This window comes from Apium graveolens, chromosome 9, assembly GCF_009905375.1.
Source record: "Apium graveolens cultivar Ventura chromosome 9, ASM990537v1, whole genome shotgun sequence".
Taxonomy (NCBI): Eukaryota; Viridiplantae; Streptophyta; class Magnoliopsida; order Apiales; family Apiaceae; genus Apium; species Apium graveolens.
The window spans coordinates 272605978-272621053 of record NC_133655.1 but is presented as its reverse complement, the minus strand read 5'-3'; positions in this window follow the sequence as shown (position 1 = coordinate 272621053).

Here is a 15076-nt window from a genome sequence, read left to right as displayed (position 1 = left end):
AAATGCGTGAAAAAAAATATGGAACCCGTCTAAAACCTGCCGCAACTAGTTCTTCCAGGGTTATACACCTATATTTTATGTCTATATTTCTCTACATCATTGTCTTTACAAAAACCCTAGTTCATATTCCCATATTTATTTTTTTGCTTTTAGTTACGTATTTAAATTCTCCCTATTAACAAGATTGTTGGTTGTTATTATTATTCATGAGATGAACCAGAGTACGACATCCAATACAAGCAAAAGATCAAGGCTTGACAATGGTAAACATAATAATTTACCCTCTGAATCGGATTTGAAAGGTCAGTTGTCTTTATAAAAGAAGGCAGATGAACTAAGATATGAAGATATTGGAACCAGACCCATTATTCATTACAAGTATATTCATGGTGCTACTATGAGTACTCTAAAAATCATGGAATTTGTGCTTAATTTAGTTTCAAATATTAGATGAAAGTCTTATTTTGACATTAAAGTGCCATCATACATTGAGCTTGTTACAAATATTTTTACGACTTGTGAATTTACAAATTATGATGTTCTTACTCAAAACACGCTAGGAGCTATTAAATTTAGATTGATGGGTAAGGAGTTTAAATTGTCAATTGATGAATTTAATTTGGCATTTGGTTTTATCACTGTCGAACATGCCACTAGTCAAGATTATAAACAGAGTTCTTGTGATTTTTGTGATGGCTTTGAACCTATTACTCTCTACAGAACTTGGGCTGATGGTAGTCATTACGAAGATGGTATATTCATAGATTTATGGTTTATACATTTTTTGGGAGAAAGGATTCCGTTGTAGTGTTGACTAAAGTTGAGTTTTACTTTCATTGGTGTATGCAAACTAATGTTAAATTTAAACTTGGTTATTGGTTAGTTTCTGAATTTGCTAATATGATCAAGGAAAACCGACCCCTGGTTTTAGGATTTTTAAATTACTTAGCTTGCTATTAATGAAGGTTTAATTAATCTTGTTTCTATGACGCTTCATGTTGCTTGTAAGATGGTACCGTTGAATACACAATATTTGCACAAGATAGATTTTGGTGTGATAGAAAGATGGTGTGTATCATCAAAGGGCATGAGGTTCACATCGCGTGAAAGGAAAACGTGAAAGAAAATTCAATATCCAAATTTCACCTTTTCGCGATGATGATGTTTTTTTCCGAACAACTTTCGGATACTGATGTACACCCTTATGGACCTTCCTTGGAGCGATTTCAGCATCCCGAAGCTCAAGTTACACAAATAGAGAAGAATATTACAACATTTTATGCTCATATGGGTTTCACCCCACCATTTTCCTCGCCATCAGAGTAACTATACCGGCGGGTGCTAATTGCCTTCTAGGGGAGTATTTGTACTGATCTCTATATTTTATTGTGATATTGAGCACCTAATATAAGACGTTAGAGACAACATCTAGTTTAGTGTGGGGGACGGTAGCTTGCATGAATAATAGGTTAACTTATCTTGACCACTCTCATACTTTGAAGCTAATAGGGTTGTCAATTTCGGGTTACACGTCGAGTTCGTGTAGGGTCATAGTCTTAGGTCAAATTTTAGGTTTGACAGTAACCCGACCGGAAAAATATTTGACTCGCAAAACCTTAACACTAACACGACCTGTTATAAAACCCGCTAATTCATTTATTTGATAAATTATTTTATTAACTAATGATGTAGTTATTCAAATTATTTAATAAATTTAATTGAATATTATATTAACAAACAATTACACTTAATAATTTTTTAAGTTTGTGTAGTATAATGAACATAATACTTTTCTAAGTTTAAAATACTATTTTTGTGTGAAGTTATTAATGGTGTATCAATTAATTAAAATTGTATACACATCTTGCTCAAAATATAAAAAAACAATAAAAACTTATTCAACCTTTATATGTTTATGTTTAAATGATCAATTAGATTATATATTTATAAAAAAATTTAAATATAATTTTTCGCGTTAAGCGGGTGGGGTTCATGTTAAACCGATTGACTTGTAACAGGCATTTTTTTATTTGGGTCAAATTTGGATCCGGCCAGTTTTCCATTGTTTTCAAAATTTTATATATGTAATGTCCTTAGATGATTTGGATGATGTTTAGTAGATATTTGTATAAATTGTGTCAAACACATTTCCCGGCCTTAAAATCTAGGAGGACATAATATGCTTCAGGTCTATGTTTAAAAGATTGTTAACCGTTTTCGTACCTGGGCGTTGTTCATTATTTTGTAACAAAAAAAGAAAAAGAGAAAAATAACCATAGCACACTGCCTATAAAAATAATAAACTATAAGATGGATGTATTACACCATCTTGCAGAGATTGTCTACGAGTTATTTTTTATAAAAAGATTATTTTTATAGGTATATAGACTGTAAATCCTTAGAAGACAACACTTCTCTTGTTGAAACCGTCTACAAGTTTAATGGGTTGATACACCTAAAACTATCAATGATTCCTATATGATAGTGAGATTGGATTTTCTCATAGTTTTTGGTCCGACATATACTACTAGGTGAAATATGTGTTTGCTTGAGGACAAAATAGTTCATATTGAATATCATAATCTCTTATATATTGGTAGATTATAGTGCTTACAGTGTTGGAATTGATTATGTTTGATATTTTGTGGTGTAGGTTGGTGGATTCAAGAAAATTGAGAAAGAATCTATATTTTTGACGATTTTAGAATTCATACTAGCATATTTATAAGACTTAAGGCTTATCTAACTACATGATTTCAAGGTTAGCACATCTATAAAGCTTTGGCACGCCTTACATAATTTAAATTTAGATATTTGTTTTGTTAATATGTTAGGGTTCCAAAGAGTTACAAGGATTGGGTTCAACCTTCCGCCTTATAATTCCTTAGTCTAATGGAAGTTGGTTTAATAACTTAGAAATAAAAAATATACTATGCCCAGCGCTTCCATACTCCAATCTTTTAGGGTTTATACTTTATTAAATTAATCAAGGGATTTGCCCTGGTTTTTTCGGTTAAAATCGTCTACCCCTTCATTTTATTTTCTATTAGTTAATTTTCATTCAATAAAACTAATTTTTTTGAGTGTTTGTGTGTCTCCCAATTTTTTGGGTGTTTGTGTGTGTCTGGTGTGGAATTGTATGTATTGTCTCTTTTTTGAGATATTTTGTTATATTTTTGTTTAGTTATGGTTGAGTTTATTTGGTATTGGATATGTTTTGGTATTGGATATGTTGAGAACGATTGTATTCATGTTTTTGGGGATCTGAAAAGCCTGCCTGCATGGGTTCTTCATGGATTACACTTTCAGCACTAGTATCTGGCACCTAGATAGATTGGGTGCTGTGTGCATGTTTATAACTTCTGGTATGGGGCATGTAGATAGGGTGGTGCCACTTCTTCAATATCAATTGATCCCATTGATTTTTATGAACACTAGGCTAACAAAAATAATTTTTATTTTTATGAGATATGGTCCATAGCTGTTTTCACATATGTGGATAGCTTATGTGTTTGAATTTCTTTTAATTTCAAAAATTTTTAAATTATGTGTGTTAAAACTATCATGAAATAATTCATCTAATTGGTTTTAGTATGTTAATTATTTCCAAACTGATTGTATGGTCCGTTGAGGATTTGTGGACTGCTTTTTTGTTTGTCAAAAAATATAGTCGAACAAGTTAATCAATTCATAATATTTCTCTTTGAAAAATATTGCTTATATCTTACAAATTGTAAGTTAAACTATTCTTTAATGTGACAAACTAAAGCAATTTCATGTCAAATGCTAAAAATATCTTTAATTTATGTCTTTTTATATATATGTAAGAAATTGAAGTTTTTATTGAAAACAAACGCCTACAATAATTTAAAATGTTAAAATTATAAATTCTCATTATTAAAACTAACTAATTTTCGCTAACATAATTTCCCAAAATATATATTGTAAATTGTATTTATCATACGAAAAAAAGAGATATATGAATTTAAGTTTTGTGTAAATGATGCGATTATTTATAGTTAATGTTTTGATTTCTAATAAATATTTTATAAACCAATTGTATAAAGTCATTTTTAGACCTATGGATCCATACTAATTAAAGTTCAACAAAAGAGAACAAGAGTATGAGATTTGGGATATGTGTAAAATTTGTTTAATTAAATTTATGCATTGGTTACTTATTTAATAAATTACTAATATTAACAGAAATTGATCAAGGGTAATAAAATGAAAATTTAGGAAATGGCATTTTAATAAAATGGAAACTTAATAATTTAGAAAAGGATTACACAGTCATTTCTCCCTTTTTTTTATTATCAATATGTACTAGCTTAAAAAGAAAGATGGGTGACAATATTTATCATTTAACAAATATTCATCATTTTAATTAATTTCACATCTATACTTCTTGAAAATTTATGGGGAATTTGTATATATATATACATATCTGGTGGATACAAAGATTTAAAAACTTGTGTTTTTATTACTTAGTATTTTGATTATTATCTCTCTTTTATTCTGCACCATTTTTGTTTTATTGTTAGGGAATAAAAGATGGCTTACAAATTGTGTATAAAAGGTGTCTTTGACAGAGACCGAGTTCAAGGCTAGTGTTGGGGATGATTGGCTTGTTTGATCCAGAGACTGCCGAGGTTTGTGCAATATTCGATGTATATATATATATATATATGGTGGATACTTTCAAATCCCCCAGAAAGTTTTAAAAAACTTGTGTTTTTATTACTTAGTGTTTTGATTATTATCATTGTTTAAAATCTCAAAAGGATCTAGAATTACCTTCGACCCCTTTTGCAATTCTTGTTGTATTGTTAGGGAATAACACATGGCTTACAAATTGTGTGTGAAAGGTGTGTTTGAGAGGACTGAGTTCAAGGCTAGTGTTGGAGGTGTTCTAAAAAGGAATGGAAGGTGGGTCAATATTGGATGGCCTAAAGATGGCATATGAGCGTCAGTACACAAGTGTGGTGTTTTTCAGCGAGAGTAGGGGAGCAGTTGGACGCATCAAACTACAATAAGTCCGGTGAGTTAGTCCTCATCACTGGTGAGTTTAATAATCTAAAATACAATGACATGAACTGCTCATCAAAGCACTGCTGATTGCCGCTTCAGTGATTTATTCGTCAGTCTTTTTTGCGGCAGCTCTGGAGTTTAGTAATATCAAACCCGTAGTTACTCAATAGAGTTTTAGAGATAACAATAAAATATATATTTTCACAGAATGAGAACTAATTTAATTTGAGAAGACATGCATTCATGCAATAATTCGAGAACAGACCGATAACTGCCATGATGACAATAAAAGCCCAACATGGTTGCTTTTATAGGGTCAGATATCGACTTTGGATATTTTTAGATATTCATACTTTTCACAACCTTTTTGATGTGCAGATTTTGTTAAAGATTTATTAGGGATATTCTCTATAACCCATTGATTCTTAGGGTATATTTAGAATCTTAAAAAGGTTGTATATTTGTATGTGTATATTTGCTAATTAAGTGATATATCAAAAGAATATAATATAGATATCATTACATATATTGTTAGCATAACTTCTATATATATTTAAAATTCTAAAAGAAGTAGAAATCATGTAGTTCTTTGTTAATATTATGACCTGGTTTTAAATTTCTAAAATAGGTGTATATTTAGAATATCTGGATATTTGACTATGTCTTTATTGTAGATATTTAATTATATCTTCATAAATGTTGATCATGATAGTAAAGATTAAAAATCTTGAGATTACAATACCATATATAATTTGATTAAAATTTGCTAAAATTGTATATTCATATACATTTTATTATACATAGAATTCTTTCTTTTGTATTATTATATATTTAATTTATGTGGACATGACACTTTGATATGGCATGAGCAATATCATATTTCTTTAATTTTGTAGTAACCTTAATTCTGTATTTGCTTGTAAAGAAGGAAGTGAAGTAAATGATTATTAGGTGGATACTCATGTTATAAGAGATTGACTAACAAATTCGTGATAAGGAGGTGCTGAAAATCTGGTGGCTGATCATCTTACTAGATTGGTTACTAATAAAGAGCTGTGGCCATTGAAAGATAATTTTATAGATGAACATCTCTTTGCCATTGAGGAATCTAATGGGTGTATACTCGTATCGTAAATTATTTTGCTATTAAAAATTTAAGTGAAGATTTTTCTAGATCACAAAAAGATAAAGTGAAAAGTGATGTTAAATATTACGTGTAGGATGATCCTTATTTGTGGAACTACTGCTATGATCAAATAATACGAATGTGTGTGCTTGAAACTGAAATTTATTCTATATTAAGATTTTGTCATTCATATGCTTGTGAAGGACTTTTGGTTGTGAATTATGTTTCTAAATGAGTTAAAGAAAAAGCTACAAAAAATCGATGATGCTAAAATTATTCTAGACTTTATGAAATCTAAATTTTTTCTATGTATGGTACACCACGGGTTATGATCAGTGATAGGGGGACTTACTTTTGTAATCGAGTGAGTGAAACTTTATTGAAGAAGTACAATATTACAAATCATATTTCGACATCTTATTATCCATAAAATGACGGGAAAGCTGAGATGTATAATAGAGAGATCAAATCCATACTAGAAAAGATAGTAAATCCAAATAGGAACGGTTGGAGCATTCGACTTAACGATGTGTTGTGCGTAGGGATGTACACAAACGGGGTTGGGCGGGTTGAGTGAATTTACAAACCCAACCCAATTAATTCGGGTTTTTAAAATCTCAACCCTAACCGAACCGTTTAAATTTGTAACCCAAACAAACTTGTAACTCGGTTTGGATCGGTTTCGATGGGTTTTGTAAATATTCAAAAATAATATTAGTAATAATATAGAATAAATCAGAAAGTCTCAAAGTCTAAAATACTTGAAAATAGTTCAATAAAATACTAAAATCATCCATGTCATATATGGCTTAAACATTCAGAAGAGAGTTATAATACAATACTTAGTCTTTAAACATTATTTAAACATGAACTTGATAAATAAAAATAGTGACATATTCTCTAAACATTGAGGACTGATATCCTAAACTACAGATATATGAGCCTATCTGTTAGGACTAAACATAGGTACAAGTATAAAATTAATAAATTAACATGTAAGTATATTTTTAATCGGGTTGGATTTGATTGGTTTAAAAATATCGAAACCCATATCCAATCCAATTAAATCGGGTTGACATTTTTTCAACCAATATATGTATCGGGTTGGAAAAAATCAATTTGGAACGACTGATATAGGGTCGGTTCGTATCGTTTTGGTCGGTCTGGATGGTTTGTGTACACTCCTAGTTATAGGTTTATCAAACAACCTATATGAAAGGCATATGTCATAGCCTACTTGTTTATTCGAGTATTTGACTCAACTCAAATAAGAATGTAATAAGTAAATAGTGGATCAATCGTCAGAGAGATCTCACAATGTAACATCTGTCAAAGAATAAAGAAACATTGTTCATCTGCAGACTTGAAGATTCACTGAAAGAAGTTCAAGAATTTGATCATGACTCAGTGATATAAATCAAGATCGTGGATTTAATCAAGTGACAGAGATCTCGTCAGGGTATCATTTATTACAAGGATTCAATCAGAATATCAAAGTCAAGACATGAAGAAACGTCACGGAAGTTAGTCACTCATGAACCAGACAGTACATCGAGTGTCAGCATTGAAGTGGCGGAATTGATTCATAAGTCTCAGTGACTTTCAGAAGATTGTCAGAAGAATGGATGCTGCTCAGGGTTAGTATTAATTCTCTATTAATTAATTAAGTCATATAATTTAATTAAGAAAATAAATTATATCTGCAAAGATTAATTTATTGATTAATTGAATTAAATTGATTAATTAATTTAGAATTAATATTAAGGATTTACAAGATTTTAATTGGTTTAAAATCTGCTTAAATTCAGCAAGACAATTCATTTGAACTAGTATGACAATCGGTATGACAATTGATAGTCATACCGAAAGTCATGCCAATACATTTAATTATCTTATTAGAATTTCTGTTTAGATTAAAATCTGTTATTAATTCAGCAAGACAATTTATTTGAACTAATATGATAATCGGTATGACAATCAATAGTCATACCGAAAGTCTTGCTAGCTCATTTTAATTGTCTTGCTAGTTATAAATTTTGTCATACCGAAAGTCTTGCTGGCCAAAGAAGATTGTCATGCCACTACATGTTTACATTCGGCTGTTTGATAAAAAGGAGCAGAAGTCTATTATTTCACAAGCAATCAAACAGAACACAAACTCAAGAACAAAAGAAAAAGGAGCAGAAAAATATTTCATCTCATCTGCAACTTCAAGATCAATTTCTAGATTGTAAAGTTAAATCCAATCAACTAGAAATACTTATCTTGTTCTTGTGTATCAATCTAGCGGATTAAAATCCCTAGAACTTAATCTCAAATCGCATTTAGCATTTGATTTTTTAATTACAAAAATAGAAAAAGTTCATGTCGAATTTATTCTAGATTTGTAATAATTGATTTGAGATTAATCCCTTGTAACCGATACCGTAGTTGTAACACCTTTCAAGTTTAATAAAAATTTTATTTAACTTGAATTTTGTTTCACAATTTTATTCCGCATTTTATTCGACTAAACGATATTGTTTGCATTCAACCCCCCCTTCTACAAACAAATTGGGACCTAACAATTGGTATCAGAGCCTTCTGATTAACGTACAAATCTAGATCCTAGACTTTTGTGTTTCTTTCACTTCTTGAATTTTTTATTCACTAAAAAATTCATAATGACTACACAAAAAGTTGGAACCGTTAAAATTGCACTTTTCGATAAAGAAAATTATGTTATGTGGAAGAAGAAGATGCTACTGTTTTTACAGGTTGTTAATCCCAAATATTTGCAAGTGTTGAAGAAGGGTCCAAAAATTCCTATGGTTATGGAACCAGAGGTAATAGAAAATGATGTGGTGATCACCAAAGCGAGAACTTATGTGAAGGATCCTGAGGACTTCTCTCCTGCTGAAATAGAAGAAGCTTCCCTGGATGCTAGCCTTCAATTAATCTTAGTAGATTCCCTAAATCCCCTGATGAATAGACATGTGATGAATTGTAAAGATTCCAAACATATCTGGGAAACTATTGAGATTATTAATGAAGGCACAGAGGAAGTTAGGGAGAACAAACTAGAAATCCTAACCTCTGAGTATGAATACTTTAAATCCAATCCAGGAGAAGGAATCACTGAAGTGTTTGAGAGGTACAATGCATTGATCAACAACCTGAACATTAATGGTAAATACTATTCCATCAGGGAGGTCAACAAAAAGTTCCTTTTAACACTGCCAACTCATCTCGAACATAGAATCACTGTCATAAGAGAAGCAAGAGATCTGAGTGAGATTTCTTTGGAAAGGCTCTAGGTGTGTTAAAGACTTATGAGTTGGAGCAGATTCAGCAGAAGGAAGTTTACGGGAAAGGAAGAGTGGTCAGCACGTCTACTGCTCTAGTAGCTGATGAACAACAACAACAATCACAATATCAACAACAATCTCAACAGTCAGAAAGAATGGTACAGTCTTCCAAGGTTGAAGATAATGTGATAGTAGCAGAATTTGATTCTCCTACTTCAAATCAATCAGGAGATGATTATTATTCCTTGGAAGAACTGGAGCAATTGGAGGATGAGTCAATGGCCCTGATTGTCAAGAGATTCTCAAATGTCAGATTCAAACGGAATCCCAAGTTCAAGTACAAGTCCAACTACAACAGATTCCAGAAAGGTGGATCTTCATCCTCTAACACCAGCAGTGGTGGGTATAAAACAGGGATGGTTGATCGAAGCACCATTCGATGCTTCAACTGTAATGAGTTGGGACACTTTGCCACAGAATGCAGGAAGCCAAAACAAGCTAGGAAGAACTCTTACGATTCTAATCAGAAGAGTAAATCTGAAAGGGCGTACCTGGCAAAGGGAAGAAGCTGGGATGATACTGACAGTGAAGATGAAGAAGTTGGGAATCTTGCTCTCATGGCTAGTAATGCAAGCACCTCATCGTCAAGAAAAGAGGGCATTAAACAGGTACAACCGGTAGTGTGGATTCTTGACAGCGGATCGTCAAGACATATGACCGGAGATAGAGCCCTGCTATCAAATGTGGTTGAGAAAGCTGGCCCAGTGGTTACCTTTGGAGATAACAACAAAGGTTTAACGGAGGGATATGGCTGTTTGCTAGCTGGAAATGTTATCATTGAAAATGTATATATTGTGCAAAGACTTGAACACAATCTGCTTAGCATTAGTCAGTTCTGTGACAACGGCTACAATGTTTTATTCGACAAGCTGAAGTGTCAGATTCTGCACAAGAATAGTGAAAAACCCTCCTTAATGGGAATCCGGAAAGGAAATCTGTTCGTAGCTGACATGAACTCTGGAAGCAATCTTAAAGTCAATTGTTTCTATGCAAAGGCATCGTCAGATGAGAGTTGGCTATGACACAAGAAACTTTCTCATCTCAATTTCAAAACAATGAATTCTCTTGTCAAAAGAGAATTGGTAAGAGGCCTGCCTCAGCTGGAATTCTCTCCAGAAGGACTATGTGAGGCTTGCCAGAAAGGAAAGTCAAAGAAAGCAAGTCACAAAGGCACTGACACATCTTCCATAACTGGTGTTCTGCAATTATTGCACATGGATTTATTTGGTCCAGTTAATATCCTTTCTATGTCAAAGAAGTGTTATTGTCTTGTGATAGTTTATGACTATTCCAAGTATACGTGGGTTTTATTTCTCCACTCTAAGGATGAAACACCACAAGTTGTGATTGATCATATCAAGATGATTGAGTTAGATTCTAACGTCCCTGTTAGAGCAATAAGGTCAGATAATGGGACAAAATTCAAGAATGCACTTCTCAATGGATTCTGTACAGATAAAGGGATTACCAGACAATTTTCAGCTCCTAGAACCCCTCAGCAAGATGGAGTGGTAGAAAGGAAGAATCGTACATTGATTGAAGCTGCAAGAACGATGTTAAGTGAATCAGGTCTTCCAATGTACTTTTGGGCTGAAGCTGTCAATACTGCATGTTATACTCAGAATCGAACTCTAATCAACAAAGACTTCATGAAAACTCCTTATGAGATTTTGAATGAATAGAAACCTTCTATCAAATACTTTCATGTATATGGTGCCAGATGCTTCGTGCTCAAGGATGGAGATGATCGTCGTGGTAAGTTCGAGGCAAAGGCATATGAGGGTATTTTTGTTGGATATGGAAGAAGATCATATATAGTGTATATCATTGATCAACACAAAGTAACTGAAAGTGTCAATGTTACATTTGATGACACTAAACTCCCTAGTATCCAAACTGAAGATCCTTCTGAGAAACTGAAGTTTGATGATACGTCAGATTCAGAATCAGAACATGGTCAAGAACCTGAAGTTGTTGCTGGTGAAGAACCTGTTAATCCCTATGATACTCAAGGTAATAGTAATGGAAACTTTGGCAACAATAGAGATACCACTGCTACTGATGTAGAATCTTCAAGTCAATATGGCAACAACTCAGGGGGAGATGCTGAAGGATCATCTAGTAGGACACAACATCACAATGAATTTCAAGGCGAATCATCAAGATCAAATCTTCCAAGACAGACTGTCTGGAATAAAGCTCACCCTTTTGAGTTGATTATTGGTGATCCAGATGTTGGAGTCAGAACTAGACGTGCTACTCAAAATGAGTGTCTATTCTCAGGATTTCTTTCTGAGATGGAACCTAAGAAAATTGAAGAAGCACTGACTGATCCAGATTGGGTGATTGCTATGCAAGATGAACTCAATCAGTTTGAAAGTCAACAAGTCTGGAAACTGGTACCTAGGCCTGTACACAAGAAAGCTGTTGGTACTAGGTGGGTATTCAGGAATAAACTAGATGAAGATGGTGTGGTTACAAGAAACAAGGCAAGACTGGTAGCTAAAGGGTATTCTCAAGCTGAAGGCATTGATTATGATGAAACCTATGCTCCAGTGGCTAGACTTGAGGCCATCAGGATATTTCTGGCATTCGCAGCATTTTCAAACTTTAAAGTTTATCAAATGGATGTCAAGAGCGCCTTTCTGAATGGAAAGCTAGATGAAGAGGTATATGTAGAGCAACCTCCTGGTTTTGAAGATCCAGATCATTTGGAATTTGTCTTCTTTCTTTTCAAGGCTATCTATGGGCTAAAACAGTCTCCAAGAAAATGGTATGACACTCTCTCTGAATTTCTTATTGAAAATAGCTTTATTAGAGGTGTCATAAACAAAACTCTCTTTTCTAAAACACATAAGAAGGATACTATATTAGTCCAAGTCTATGTGGATGATATAATATTTGGGTCTACTAATGATAATCTCTGTAAGAGATTTGCTAAGTTAATGCACAACAAGTTTGAAATGAGCATGATGGGAGAGCTGAAGTTCTTTCTTGGATTACAAGTAAATCAAAGGTTAGATGGAACATTTATTTGTCAATACAAGTATCTGAAGGAACTCCTCAAAAAGTACAATCTAGAGGATTCTGCATCAGCAAGGACTCCATCAACTACAGCTGTCAAGCTTGGACCATGTGAAAACTCCATTAAGGTAGATGTCACAAGCTACAGAGGTATGATTGGCTCGTTACTCTATCTTACTGCAAGTAGACCAGATATTATGTATGCTACATGTTTATATGTAAGGTTCCAAGCGGATCCTAGAGATATTCATCTCGTTGCTGTTAAACGAATCTTAAGATATCTTAAGGGAACACCAAATCTAGGTATTTGGTACCCTAAAGAATCTGGTTTTAACCTTGTCGGATATACAGATTCAGATTATGCAGGAAGTGTTGTTGATAGGAAAAGCACCTCAGGAAGTTGTCAATTCCTAGGAAGCAGGCTAGTCTCATGGTACAGCAAGAAACAGCAAACAGTTTCCAACTCAACGGCCGAGGCTGAATATATTGCTGCTGGAAGCTGCTGTGCTCAGATCTTGTGGATTAGGAACCAACTACGAGACTATGGCTCTGTATTGAACAAGATTCCTATTTTATGTGACAATACAAGTGCAATAGCCATCACCAACAACCCTGTGCAGCACTCGAGGACAAAGCACACTGACATCAGGTATCATTTTATTAGAGAGCACGTCATGAATGGTACTGTTGAACTATTTTTTGTTCCAACAGAAGAACAAATAGCAGATATTTTCACTAAACCACTTGACGAATCCACATTTACCAGATTAGTTGGTAAATTGGGTATGTTGAATAGTTTTAGTGATTAATTTAGTTAATATATGTGATATGTTCTTGAATGAATTTACAAATGAATTTTTCATAAATGAAAAATTCATTTGCAAATTTATTTTATCATTTTATCATATTTCTTGCTTATTTCTATGTAATATATATTATCTTATCCATTTTTATTTTCCCTTCTTGTTAATTTAAAATATCTCAGAATATTTTATTTCCTCTAAAAATATTTTACTATCAATTTTATTTGCTAAAATTCAATAGAAATCTATTTTTGGAATAAAAAATAATAAATTTTGATATATTGTCTTCGTTTCTGTAAATATTATAAGTCTGTATTTCAGTTTTACTATTTTGTAAATATTTTCTGATATTTTTACTAAGTTATATAAGTCTTTATAAATTTATATATGTGTGTGTTTCTGTGTTTAAAGCTGATATGACAATCAGCAAGACAATTGAAATTGTCTTGCTGAAAGTCATTTCAGTTTAAATTTTGTTTATTATATTATTCAGTACAGTTTTATACTGGCAAGACAATCGGTATGACTATCAATTGTCTTGCCAGTTATAAACCATATGTATAATTATTTTCCTTTTATTATTATACTGGTATGACAATCGGTATGACTATCAGATTGTCATACCAGTTATAATTTTAGTATTTATTCTATTTTTTCTTTTCCTTCTTTTGCCTGGTATGACAATCGGTATGACAATCCAGGATTGTCATACCAGCTGTCATATAAAGGAGCTTGTTGTTTTTTTTTTAAAACCATTTCAGCAGTTTATTTTTTTTGGTCGAACAGTTTTCTCTCTTCTTTCTCTTCGAACTAAAACCAACGAATTGCTTCTTTCCTTGCTCGAGTTTTTACTCAGCAAACTGAATCTTCACTCCTGTGATATATACTTACATATATATACATACAGGAGTGCTGTCAAAATTTTCAAATTTTTTTTATATATATTAGTTTGCCCCTTCAAATTCAATTTGTGTTTGTTGATTTTGAACTTTTTATTTTTATTTCAATTTCTGATTTGTGTCTTTTGGTTTGTCAAAACTGCGTTTGTGAGTTAAGAATTTTAAAGAGATACATTTCTGTCTAAATTTTTCGATTATAATTAATTTAATTCGAATTATTAAATTAATTTAATTAATTCGAATTTTCTTAATATTATTCTTAAAATTCTGAAAAGCGTGTGTCTTATTATTATTTTAAATGGCTCTCAATTTCCAAATTGTCGCGCATAATCAGGTTGGTTATTTTAATCCGGAAAAATGTGATGTTGAAAAATTTAAGCCATGGATTAGATTTTTAAATGACCATTCGATTGTTAGCTCTGCTATTAAATCAAATGTGATTTTAAACGTCGATCTACTTAGACTGATTTGCACAACCTCTACTGTGGCCGATGATTCAAAATCTTTTTCATTCACCGTCGCAAACACACAGTATGTAGTTGATGAAACAGTCGTCAATCGTGCGTTAAATTTTCCACTAGACAATTTCTGTAATTTACCCTCTGAAAATGATATCACAAATTTTTTCAACGCTATTCACTATCAGGGGGTGATCAATTTAACCAAACTTTCTAAATCAAATTTTGTGTCTGAATGGGATATTTTCTTTGATACACTTTCAAAAGTGTTTGCCAACTGCACAAAATCCAATTTTCATAACATCACTTCCACTCTGCAGTATATTGGTCTGGCGGTTGTTTTCAATCAAAGGATCAATTTTGGCAAACTACTTTTTCCCATTCTCTT